At 37.6% G+C, this 14,229-nt stretch overlaps 1 long non-coding RNA gene across 1 annotated transcript in view; it reads left to right on the top strand.

Moving 5' to 3' along the window:
* The window catches only part of LOC105730004 (uncharacterized), a 173,969-nt gene that overhangs the window by 126,026 nt on the left and 33,714 nt on the right, over window positions 1–14,229 (top strand). The window lies entirely within an intron of this gene.

Raw genomic sequence — 14,229 nt, 5'->3', positions numbered from 1 at the left:
GAAGGAAAAATAAAATCTTTTGCGAACAAGCAAGTACTTAGAGATTTCACCACCACCAGGCCTGCTTTACAAGAGCTTCTGAAAGAAGCACTACACATATAAAGGAACAACCAGTATCAGCCTTTCCAAAAATATACCAAAAAGTAAAGAGCATCAACATAATGAAGAATCTACATCAACTAATGGGCAAAACAGCCAGTCAACATCAAATGGCAGTATTAAACTCACATATATTATTATTAATCCTAAATTTAAATCAACTACATCCCCCAATCAAAAGATACAGACAGGCAAATTGGATAAAAAACTAAAACCCATCAGTATACTACATCCAGACCCATCTCACATACAAGGATATATAAAGACTCAAAACAAAGGGATGGAGGAAGATTTACCAACCAAACAGAGAGCAAAAATGAACAAATAAATAAAAAGCAGGAGTTGCAATTCTCGCCTCTGATAAAATAGACATTAAAGCAACAAAGATCAAAAGAGGCAAAGAAGGACATTACATAATGGTAAAAGGATCAATGCAATCAGAAGAGCTAACGATCCTAAATATATACGCACCCAATACAGGAGCACCCAGATACATAAGACAAGTTCTTAATGACTTATAAAGAGACTTAGACTCCCACACAATAATAGTGGGAGACTGTAACATCACATTGTCAATATTAGACAGATCAATGAGACAGAAAATTAACAAGGATATCTAGGACTTGAACTCGGACTCGGAACAAGTAAACTTAATAAACATTTATAGAACTCTCCACTTCAAATACACAAAACATACATTCTTATCAGTACCACATCATACCTATTCCAAAAGTGACTACATAATTGGAAGTAAATCACTCCTCAGTAATTGCATAGCATTTCATAGGTTTAAATGAAATATTGGTTGGCTGCTTGTTATTTTCTTCCCTTATTCCTTCCTGTCTCCATTGTTAAGCACAATTATTGGCATAAAAGAGGTTTTCAATACCCATCTTTAGACTACATTCTAGCCTGGGCAATAAAGCAATACTCCCGTTCTCTCTCCCTGTTTCTCTTCCTCTTTCTTCCTCTTTTCTTTCTTTCTTTTTCTAAAAAGAAAAAAAAAAAAAAAGATGGCCAGGAAAGACAGACACACTAAAAAAAAAAAAACAAGAAGATAAAGCATCTTGACATACTGTCAGAAATCTTGGGCCATAATATAGTTAATAAAGTGTTTGAGCAAGGAATAATACAATTTTATAAAAGCAACTGGTATTGGTCAACAGATGTAGCTTTGACAACCTCTGTTAGATTTCCAAATATTCTGTCTTTAATTTACTTCAGGAAATGTATATAACAGTATTAAGTAAATATATTTAAATGTCTAAGTAGTGATTTTTTTTTACAGTTTTGGAAAATTTTATTATATTACGTATTTGTTGATGTTTCCTCTCCCCTTTACAGTCTCTTGTAGTATATTTATTTATTTCTTAATATATATTTTACTGTGTTTTAGGTTTGGGAGTACATGTGAAGAACATGCAGGATTATTGCATAGGTACATACATGGCAATGTGGTTTGCTGCCTTCCTCCCCATCATTTATATCTGGCATTTCTTCCCATGTTATCCCTCCCCAACTCCCCACCCTTCCCTGTCCCTCCCCTATTCCCCCCAACAGACCCCAGTGTGTGATGCTTCCCTCCCTGGATCCATATGTTCTCATTATTCAGCACCTCCCTATGAGTGAGAACATGTGGTGTTTTTTCCATCCTTGTGTCAGTTTGCTGAGAATGATGGTTTCCAGGTTCATCCATGTCCCTACAAAGGACATGAACTCATCATTTTTTATGGCTGCATAGTATTCCACGGTGTATATGTGCCACATTTTCCCTCTCCAGTCTATCATCAATGGGCATTTGGGTTGGTTCCAAGTCTTTGCTATTGTAAACAGTGCTGCAATGAACATTCATGTGCATGTGTCCTTATAATAGAACAATTTATCATCCTTTGGATATATACCCAGTAATGAGATTGCTGGGTCAAATGGAATTTCTATTTCTAGGTTCTTGAGGAATCACCACACTGTCTTCCACAATGGTTGAACTAATTTACACTCCCACCAACAGTGTAAAAGTGTTCCTATTTCTCCACATCATATTAGAATGGCGATCAGTAATGAATTTTTATGGGAGTCCAGAGTGAGTCTAAGTTGTTTGTCTGCTAAATATTAATTTGTGTTTTAGTAAATATTATCTTGTTTGCTACAGACCTAGGAACGTTCAGTACAGCAGGAAAAATAAGACCAAATGTTATATTTATCACAAATATAAGAATGACATTTTCACTATGATTTCTTCTCAAAAATAAAGTGATTCAACTATGGAGGGTAATTTGTAGTAAAATTACCTTTATTAACCTAATCGCTCTTGTGTTGGATAACTTGGGCAGAGAATGCTACAAGCTCACATTGGTCTACTTACTTTGAATGTTGGAAAAGAAACAACTTTCAAGGCACTGGCATTAAAAAAAAAAATCCACATTTTAAATTTCATCAAAACATTTATAAAGAGTTTAAATTTCTTAATATTTTCCCCCTAAAACATTTATATTGACATAATAACCAACTACCTGGAATATTTGGAATACTCAAGAACTTCAAATGAACCTAGGCCAGGTTTCAATGTGTGTGACAACTTCTGCTGGCTCAGGAGTTTTTAAATAAACAAAGATAATATAATTATAGAATGAGAGTTCTACTAGAATTAATAGTGTCAACTCTATCAGTCCAATTATTAACACATAGTTATATTCAACTAATTGAAAAATTCTATTGATGATATCACCAAAGAATATTTCAAATCTTTCCATTTGTTTCCATCACCACTGTCACTCTCCTGTCCAAACTTATTTCCAACCTGGTCTGCAATGGACTCTGATCCTAGTTTCCACAGCCCATCCTGGTCCATTTCCCCTCCATTAAATTAATCCCATCTGTGGTTGGCTGCTAGTATAAGCTTTATAAAATACATTTGGATAAATTATCTCAGTTTCTCATTACCCTTATGATGAAGTTAAAAAAAAAAAGGAAAAAATCATCCTCTTCACTGGAAGCCTCTGAATGATTTAGCCACCTCTGACTCCACCATGATTTTTATACTACAACCAGCTCCTTATTCAGTAAACTTTACCTACACTAGTCTTCTCCCTCATCCTTCAACTTGTCAAGACCTTCCCAGTCCCAAAGCATGTTGTTCCCCTTGCTTCTTCTTTTCTTCTATTGTCTGGTTAATTTCTGTTCATCCTTCAAGTCTTACCCTACATGTCTCTTTCCCAGGGCATTCCTCCTCTGACATCCCTAACAAAGATGTTAGTTAGGTAGCTATGCTATAAGCTCTCACAGCATCTGGAAATTTTACTTTGTAGCACTTAACCACAATTTTATTCTAACAATTATTATTGTATTGGTGTAATGTGTTTTTTTCCCCTCCACTAAGCTCCTTGAAACCATGTGTGTTGTTCATAATTGACTTCCCTAATAGCCTGCTGAAAAATTAAAATCACCTGAAGACACTGAAAAAAATCCTAATACCTAGACCATGCCCCACATCAATTAAATAAAAGTTTAAGTGCTGCCCTGAGTATCAGTACTATTTTAAACTCCCTACTATTTTATTTTAAAGCTCTCATAGTGATTCAAATGGAATTCAAGATTGAGAACATCTGACTTTACACAATATTTGTCATAAAATAGATGCTTAAGAAGTATTGGTTGTATTAAAGAGTAGATTAGAAATATTGAGATGGCCTCAAGACAAGGCATTCACATAGAAGCAAAATAATTAGCCAAGTTTAAATAAAATAGAAAATTTTGAAGAACCTTCTAAATAGGTTAGATATCTTAACCTATGGAGATGTAAAAAACCATTATTCATATCCACTAAGAAAACACAATCTAAGAAAAGCTATATCTAACAAGTAAATAAAGTAACTATAACCACAAAATAGAAGATAAGAAACTTGTTATAAATAAAAGAGTCATCTCCCAGTAGAAAAATAAATGTTTGTTTGGATTGGGGAGCAGTAAAAGAGAAATTACAGAGGTGTGAGGTTTGGGACCATCTGTATCCACAGAGCTTAACTAACAGGACTGAGAACTGAAGCCATCTCTGTCAACATGACTTTACCACTTTTTCCAGGGAAATCTTTCTCAGAAAGATAAGACTATAAAGCAATAGATAGCTTCCCTGTTTGCTTCACTAAATTCCTACAAACCAATATATCTGAACAAACAGTTTTCTCATCTGGGCAAATAGTTCTCCTATGAGGACATTAGATTGCTCGTGTGGGCAAACATTTCATTTGTCAAACTCACTTCAAGACTCTCATCTGGCTGAGTCTACCAATTGTAAATTATTATACTATTTACTTTGTCCTATCTTGATCAGTTTCTCACCTTGAGACACTTGCCTTAACCTACTTGAGTCCTAACATCAAAAGCCTTTCAATCTTCTGCTGACTTCCCCATTTTGAAGACACACTCAGCATCTTTCAAAATGAGAAACCTTTCTGAAAAGTCCTTTGACATTGATCAGATTTGAAAAACTGTATCTTCAGTGGAAGCAGACTTTGTTTCCATCTTTTCTCTATCGACAATAGTTTCTATCTTTTCTCTATCTACAACGTATACAAATAGTAAGAAAAAAATTATGATCCAGGTTTACATTTCACTTCTAAGCCAGGACTTTATTACATGTGTGTAGCAATTTAACGAGTGGTGTCTCAAGACATGAATGTATCTAAATAAAACCAAGAGAGCAAATCTCATCCTTAATTTGGAGAAACTTCTGCTCCATAGGAAGTAGAGTGGTCCATGGTACACAGTGTCTTAAAAACAAATACAGTCTCTCTACCTGTGAATGTAGAGGACAGTACAGAAGCTTGTTCTCTGAGACCTGAGTGCCTTCAACTAGAAGGGGTGTATATAAAGCCTTGCTTTAGCCACAGGTACCAGTTATATTTTTCAAGTCTTCTTATGTTGATACACAATTACTTAGGACTCAAAGGGAAGGCAGGTTAAACAATTAACATCCTCTATCCTCTGACAAAATGCTATACATTAAGTCAATCTCTATCTTAATAATCAGCAAATAGATCAACAAACCATGTTTTTATTTGGTCCAGATAATTAGAATAAAAACAAGACAAAAAAAATTAGGTCGTGGTTCAAGTTATAAAATTCTGTTATCTTTTAATCACATATCTTAACAAAGGCATTTTGAATCTATATTAGTCCATTACTGCATTGCTATAAAGAAATACCTGAGACTGTATATTTATAAGAAAAGAGGTTTAATTGGTTCATGGTTCTGAAGTCTGTACAGGAAGTGCAGTGGCATCTGCTTCTGATGAGGCCTCATGATGCTTCCAATCATGGCAGAAGGAGATGAGGTAGCAGGCACATTACATAGGAAAAGTAGAGCAAGTGAAGGGGGAGAGATGCCACACTTTTAAACAGCCAGATCTTATGAGAAGTCACCTCGCTATGGTGAGGACAGCACCAAAGGAGTGATGTTAAACCATTCATGAAAAGTCTACCCCCATGATTCAACTACCTCCCACCAGGATCCATCTCCAACATTGGGGATTACGCCTCAACATGAAATTTGAGTGTGGCAAATATCTAAGCCATATTATTCCATCCCTGGGTTCCCTTAAATTTCACGTACTTCTCATATTCAAAATACAATCATCTTTGCCTAATAGTCCCCGCAAAGTCATAACTCATTCCAGCATTAACTCAAAAGTCCTAAGTCCAAGTCTAAAGTCTCTTCTGAGGCTCATCTTCTTCTACCTATGAGCCTGTAAAATCAAAGCAAGTTATCTATTTCTAAGATCCAATGGAAGCAGAGGTATTAAGTAAACACTGCCATTTCAAAAGGCAGGAATCAGCCAAAGGAAATGAGCCACAGGTCTCATCCAAGTTCAAAACCCAGCAGGGCAGTTATTAAATCTTAACATTCCAAAATGATCTCCTTTGACTCCACGTACCACATCCAGACAACACTGCTGTGAGGAGTAAACTCCCAAAACCTTGGGCAGCTCCACCTCTGTGGCTTTGCAGTGTTCAGGCCCCACAGCTTCTCTCACAGGTTGGGGTTGTGTACTTGTGACTTTTTTATGTGCAGGTATAAGCTGCCAGTGGCTTTATCTTTCTGGAGTCTGGAGGTTGGTGGTCCCTCTCCCACAGCTCCACTAAGCATTGCTTTTGCAGAGACTCTGTGTGGGGGCTCCAACCCCACATTTCCTTTCCACATAGCCCTAGCAGAGGTTCTTTGCCAGGGATCTACCTCTGTAGCAGCCTTCTGCCTGGACATCCAGGCTTTTCCATACATCCTCTGAAATCTAGGCTCCCAAACCTCAATTCTTGCACTCTGTGCACCACAGACTTAAATCCACATGAAAGAAACCACCCTCTGGATCTGCAGCCCAAGCTATACCCAGGTCCCTTTAAGCTGAAGCTGGAGCCAGAGTGGCCAGATGGAGAGCAGTGTTCCAAGGATACACAGGGCAATGGTGCTCTGGATATGGCTCAGGAAATTATTGTTTCCTCCTAGGCCTCCTGGACTGTGATGGGAAGGGCTTCCTTGAAGGTCTCTGAAATGCCTTTGAGGCCCTTTGCCCACTGCCTTGGCTTTCACCACTTGCTTTCTTTTTAGTTATACAAATTTCTCTAGCAAGGGGTTGCTCAGCAGCCTGCTTAACTTCTGAAAATGGGCTTTATTTTCTGCCACATGGCCAGTCTGCAAATTTTCCAAACATTTATGCTCTGTTTTCCTTTTAAACATAAATTGCAAATTTAAGTCATTTATTTGCTCCTGTATCTGAGTATAGGTTGCTAGAAGCAGCCAGCCCACATTATGAATGCTTAACTGCTTATAAATGTCTTTCACCAGATATGCTAAATTATCACTCTGAAGCTCAAACCTCCACAGAGCTCTTGGGTAGGGGTACAATGCAACCAAACTCTGCTAAGACACATGTGTGACTTTTGCTTCAGTCCTCAATAAACTCCTCATTTGCATCTGAAACCTCTGCAATTGGACTTCAGTGTCCATATCACTATCAGCATTTTGTTCACAACCATTCAACCAGTCTCCAAGAAGTTCCAAACATTCCTTCCTACACCTGTCTTCTTATCCCTTCAAACTCTTCCAACCTCTGCCTGTTACTGAGTTCCAAAGCTGCCTCCATATTTTTATTATAGGAATGGCCCACTCCTTGACGCCAATTTTCTGTATTACACTGCTCTTGCATTGCTATAAAGAAATACTTAAGAATGGATATTTTTTAAGAGGTTTAATGGACTCATGGTTCTGCAGGCTATACAGGAAGCATAGCAGATTCTGCTTCTGAGGAGACCTCAGGAAACTTCCAATTGTGGTGGAAGGCAAAGAGAGAGCAGACATACATGACAAAAGCAGGAGAAAGGTACCGGGTGAGGTGCCACACACGTTTAAACAGCCAGGTCTTGTGAGAAGTCACTCACTATGGGAAGGCTATCACCAAGGGGATGGTGCTAAACCATTTATGAGAAACCCACCCCCATGAGCCAATCATCTCCAACAAGGCTCCATCACCAACATTGAGGATTACATTTCAACATGAGATTTTGGCTGGGCAAATATCCAAACCATGTCAAAATCATAGACAAATTACCCTCGTGAGATATCGATCAGAAATTAAAACCATGCAACTTCACCTGTATCAGCTTCCTGGCCTCCACTGATATGAAGCTTCTGATTTCATATTTTGAGAATGTTGTTGAATTGTAATTACTGTTATTTATTGTTTAGTCCAAAATGTTTGTAGATGTAGGTCTGAGCAACAAGAGAGGTTGTTTTTAACCTTATCTGCCTTCTGTTCTTTTCTTTCTCATTCTGTTCTTCCTTCCTTTCAAGAAGACCATAAGAACTCCTAACTAATGGTTACCTCAACGGAATTTTTGTTCATTCACCATGACTATATCTGTACTTAAAATTGTATACATTTATATGTAATTTAATTGCCAAGTTGGATTTACTTTAGGCTTTCTGCTTTTTGTTTAAGAAGTTTGTTTAAGAGTATTTCACACAAGGAAATTATGAAACTACAAAATTCTTCACTAAATAAAATCCAAGTCATCTTATGAGTCTCTTGGGGTATCTGTGTTTGTCCAGAAAATTTACTGAGCATCTTCTCTTTACTAGGCAATGTGCTAAGAGCTGAGCACTAAATTCTGCCACATTCACTCGTCACAGCAAAGGTATCATATTTATTTCAGAGTTACAAATGTCATCCTACCTCCTGCTGGTCCATGTTACCTCTAATCTTAGCATAAGTCTATTTTTATATTTATTATTTTAATCTCTCTAACAATCTTAAATCTCTTTAATAATCTTTATTCTCTTTAGCAATCTCTTTATAATCCTAAAAATTACACTACCAAAAGAAATGATAAGAGTCTCTTCCAGGAAGAAGAGAAAACAAAAAACAAACTTTTTTAACTTTTACCTTCTAAAATAATTTTTTGATAAAGAAGTTACTTTTCCTCTTTGTTTCTTATCTATGCATAATAAAGGCTGCAATCCATGTGCACTTGGATTCAACAAGATGTCACAACATGTGAGAAGATGAGGTAGAAAAGACGGAAGTGTTAAAAAGAAACTTTTGTGAATGAGAGATTAGACTTTTTGGCTTTAATAGAGATGGCTGATCTAAGACTGATGGGTACAGAAATAGACATTAGCTCAATGGAAGAAAAAGCATTCTCAGAATTAAAGCAATAAATAGAAGGGAATCAATTTCTCATGAAGTCTTTGTCTCTGGAGTTGTCAGGGAAAGACCAGGTAGCCACTTAGTGAGTCCATCCAAATGAAATAAAAGGACAGAGGACTGATTTAAATTGTTCTCTACCAAGTGTGAGACTTTTAGGTGGTAGCTGTTAAGTAAATGGCGTCTCTTGCTTGTTACCAGGAATGGATGTTTGAGCAATTCTGCCCACTCTATCTCATTATCAGAGTTACTAAGGAAGACACAACGTAGTCAAACACTGAATGGAACAACATTTTATTCACATAGGGAAGCGACAGAGCAAGATTGGCTTCAGGAGTGGGCGCCAGTCCCTGTGGCCAGTGGGTCCCTTCCTGCAGCTAATGCAAGGGAATTATCCAGCATTCCTCTTGTATCACAATAGAAGGACCTTGTTCCCTCCCTATAGGGAACAGATGTAGCAGTTGGGATGGCTAGGTGCTGCACAGTGCACATGCTTAAGCAGAACAAAGAAGTGAAGACTGAGTCTGAAACGGGAAAGACATTCCCACACAAGTCCATCACAGGCTGTGAGAACGCTGTATCTCTTGGTAAGGAAGTGCTCCAGATCCAGGGCCCATCCTTAGGGGACCAACAGGGAGCTGAAAGACTGTATGTTTCAGATTGCCTTTCCCCAAACCAGCATGTTACCTTAACTAAATGGGAGAGTTTGCCTTCACTCTTTTTTTAATTCCAGTAAGAGAAAGACTGAGTTCAGAACTAGTAGAACTTTAACACTTAGTAATCTTCTCTTTAACCAAGTGAAGGGAGGTCCCAGGTCCAGAATATTTAATGGGTAACAGTCATTCAGTGGAACTTGTTATATTCATATTCATTTTTATTATTACCTTTTATTTATGACAAATGAGTCTGGATTTTTTTACTTAAGATAGTAATACAAAGTTTACTCTTTAAGTAAATGTGTAAAATGTGAGATAACTTTAAAATACAGCAGTCCTCCCTTATCTGCTGTTTCACTTTGCAGGGTTTCTGTTGCCTGGGGTCCATTGTGATCCAAAAGTATTAAAAGGAAAATTCCTGAAATAAACCCCTCATAAGATGAAATTGTGTGCTATTCTGAGTGGTGTTATGAAATCTCACACTGGCCAGTGTTAGCCCACCAGGGATGTAAACCTTCCCTTTGTCCAGGGTACCACACTACAGATGCTACCCAGTTCTTAAATCACAAGAAGGATAAGTCCAGTAAAATGAGCAATTTTGAGATAGAGAGAGAGAAAGAGACCACAATTATCTAACTTTTATTATATCGTTATAATTATTTTATTTTTATTAGTTATTATTAATCTCTTACTGTGCCTATTTTATAAATTAAGCTTTATTATAAGTATGTATTTATAGAAAAAACATAGTATCTATAGAGTTCAGTACTATTTGAGTTTCAGGCATCCACTGAGGGTCTTGGAACATATCCCAGGATAAGGGCAACTACTATATTAAGTAAATCAGAGTATAGGTAGCAATGTTTATGTCAAAAATTATAAAGTAACATACAAATAGTAAAGTTTGGAAAATGCTAATTGAGATTGTAAATGAAATAATTTAATTCTGAAATTTTGTGGCACAAATTGCATTTCATTTTGCAACTAGGTATTAAGTAGGGTGAAAGATATTTCTGTTGGTCCCAACCCTTAAACATTCAACTTAGTGATATGGTTTGGCTGTGTCCCCACCAAAATCTCATCTTGAATTCCCACATGTTGTGGGAAGAACCCAGTGGGAGGTAATTGAATTATAGAGGCAAGTCTTTCCCATGCTATTCTTGTGATAGTGAATAAGTCTCACAAGATATGTTGGTTTTAAAAAGAGGAGTTTCCCTGCATAAGCTCTCTCTCTTTGCCTGCTGCCATCCATGTAAGATGTGACCTACTCTTCATTGCCTTCCACCATGATTATGAGTCTTCTCCAGCCATGTGGAACTGTAAGTCCAATTAAATCCGTTTTCCTGTATAAATTACCCAGTCTCAGGTATGTCTTTATCATCAATGTGAAAATGGACTAATACAGCAAATTGATACCAGTAGAGTGGAGTGCTGCTTAAAAGATACTCAAAGATGCAGAAGTGAATTTGGAACTCGGGAACAGGCAGAGGTTGGAACAGTTTGGAGGGCTCAGGAGAAGAGAGAAAGTTTGAGAAAGTTTAGAACTTTCTAGAGACCCATTGAATGGCTTTGACAAAAATGCTGATAGTGATATGAAAAATAAGGTCCAGGCCAAAGTGGTCTCAGATGGAGATGAGGAACTTGATGGGAACTGGAGCAAAGGTGACTCTTGTTATATTTTAGCAAATACACTGGCAACATTTTGCCACTGCCCTAAAGATTTATGGAACTGTGAACTCGAGAGAGATGATTTAGGATATCTGGTGGAAGAAATTTCTAAGCAGTAAGGCATTCACGACGTGACTTGGGTTTTGTTAAAGGCATTCGGTTTTAAAAGGGAAACAGAGCATAAGAGTTCAAAAAATTTGCAGCCTGACCATGTGATACAAGAGAAAACCCCATGTTCTGAGGAGAAATTCAAACTGGCTGCAGGAATTTGCATAAGTAATGAGGAGCCAAATGTTAATCCGTAAAACAATAGGGAAAATGTCTCCAAGACAGGTCAGAGGTCTTCACTCATGGCAGCCTCTACCATCATAGGCCTAGAGGCCTAGAAGAAAATGGTATTGTGGGCCAGGCCCAGGGTCCCCATGCTGTGTGCAGTCTAGGGACTTAGTGCCCTGTGTGCTAGCCACTCCAGCTGTGACAAAAAGGGGCCAAGGTACAGCTTGGGCTGTTGCTTCAGAGGGTGGAAGCCTGAAGACCTTGCAGCTTCCATGTGGTGTTGAGCCTGAGGGTACACAGAAGTCTAGAATTGAGGTTTGGGAACGTCCTCCTAGATTTCAGAAGATGTATGGAAACACCTGGATGTCTAGGCAGAAATTTGATACAGGGGCAGGGCTCTCATGGAAAACCTCTGCTAGGGCAGTGTGGAAGGGAAATGTGGGGTCAGAGCCACTATACAGAGTCCCTACTGGGGCACTGCCTAGTGGAGCTGGGAGAAGAGGGCCACCATCTTCCAGACCCCAGAATGGTAGATTCACTGACAGCTTGCACTGTGCTCCTGGAAAAGCTGCAGACACCCAATGTCAGCCTGTGAAAGTAGCTGAGAGGGAGGCTGTATTCTGCAAAGCTACAGTGGGACAGAGCTGTCCAAGACCATGGGAACCCACCTCTTGCATCGACGTGACCTGGATGTGAGACTTGGAGTCAAAGGAGATACTTTTGGAGCTTTAGTATTTTACTGCCCTGTTGGATTTAGGACTTGCATGTGGCCTGTAGCCTCTTTGTTTTGGCTAATTTTTCCCATTGGGAATGGCTGTATTTATCCAATGTCTGTACGCCTGTTGTATCTAGGAGGTAATTAACTTGCTTTTGATTTTACAGGCTCATAGGCGGAAGGGACTTCCCTTGTCTTGCATAAGACATTGGACTGTGGACTTTTGAGTTAATGCTGAAATGAATTGAGACTCTGCAGGACTGTTGGGAAGGCATGATTGATTTTGAAACATGAAGATATGAGATTTGGGAGGTACCAGTGGTGGCTATGTCCCCACCAAAATCTCATCTTGAATTCCCACAATCTGGTGCGAAGTAATTGAATCATGGGGGCAAGTCTTCCCCATGCTGTTCTGGTGAAAGTGAATATGTCACATGAGATCTGATGGCTTTAAAAAGAGGAGTTCCCTGCACAAGCTCTCTCTCTTTGCCTGCTTCCATCCATATAAGACGTGACTTGCTCTTCCTAGCCTCTGCCATGATTATGAGACTTCCCCAGCCACGTGGAACTGTAAGTCCCTTTTTGTTGTACAAATTACCCAGTCTTGGGTATGTCTTTATCTGCAGTATGAAAATGGATGAATACACTTAGATATACATAGAACACAATTCTACTAGCAACTAAATAGTTGTGAAAAATTGTTTAGAAGCTAGCTTCAAGTATATAGCCAAAATGTACAAAATATTTATATTTTGCATCAGGTAGTGATATTTTCTACACCTGGTTCCATTTGTAACCTTTCATTAAAAGTGACCATTTGAAATACACCATCTATAAATATAATCTTATTAATTACATTTGACACATTAGTCAAATGATACCTTGAGGAAGTTGAAATGAGCTAGCTAAGTAAAAAATATTGTATAGACTCTCCATTTGTCAGAGTACTACAGAGAAGGATAATCATATGTGTGTGTGTGTGTGTGTGTGTGTGTGTGTGTGTGTGTGTGTTTACTAAAAACTTTTTTTAAGAAATTGTCTAATGCAATTATGGGAACTGGCAAATATAGAATTCCCAGGGCAGGTCACAAGGCTAGAAACTCAGGAAGTGGTGTTGTAGTGTATAATGTGAAATTTGTAGGGCAGGCCCTCAGGCTAGAAACTCTGAGAATGTATATGTTATAATCTTGAAACAGAATCATTCTTTTGGACACTTCAGCTTTTGCTCTTAAGGCCTTCACACAGGTCGCACGAGGTAAACTATTTTAATTAAAGACAACTAATTGTATATGTTAATCACATACAAAGAATACCTTCACAACAAAATCTAAACTAGTGTTTGGCTAAGCCACTGGGCACCACCGCCTAGCCTAGTTGATACATACAATTTAACCAATATGGAGTCTAAGAATAGTATTACAATTTGTTTTTTGAAAGGGGAAGAGTTTAGAGCTGGGGCAAACACTGACTTCCAACTACTCTTTTCACCTTGCAGGTTTCTGTAACCTTGAAACAATTACTTAACACCCTTGAAAACCTGTTTACTTATCTGAAAATGAGAATATAGTACTATTTATATTACAGTTGATAAACGAGTACATGGGAGAATTCTTATAAAGTATGAAATAATGTACACTTAGTAAATGCTCAATAATGGTGAAAATAAAAAAGAAATATGTAGACATTACTTTAAACTTGACAAGAGCTATTTTGACATCTGTGCAATCAACATTACTCTGAATAAAAGAAAAATGTTTTCTGAAACTTGTTAGTATTTCTCTTATAAGCAAAAGCCCGGGTTTTTAACTAAGTATTAGTCCAGTTCAGTTTCTAATTTAGTAAAATCTTATTTCGATTCACTACCGGAACATATTTGCTTATTGTAGCATACAATATATCAACTCAACTGTATCATTTTAGAACTCTTGTATTACTTGGAGTGAGTTATATTATGAATTTTCTATTTATTTCTCTTGTTTTATCTAAATCTAATCTAGTTTATAATCCACTTAGGTTTGAGAGGTATTTTTTATATTATACATGAAATATATGTAACATGTATTTTATTAATTTAGGAAAGAGTTCATAATAATTTTGAATTGATACTTTCAATTTTTAAAAT

This window comes from Aotus nancymaae, unplaced genomic scaffold (assembly GCF_030222135.1).
Source record: "Aotus nancymaae isolate 86718 unplaced genomic scaffold, 86718_ANA_hifiasm-v0.15.2.pri h1tg000046l, whole genome shotgun sequence".
Classification (NCBI taxonomy): Eukaryota; Metazoa; Chordata; class Mammalia; order Primates; family Aotidae; genus Aotus; species Aotus nancymaae.
This window is presented reverse-complemented; position numbering and strand designations above follow the sequence as displayed.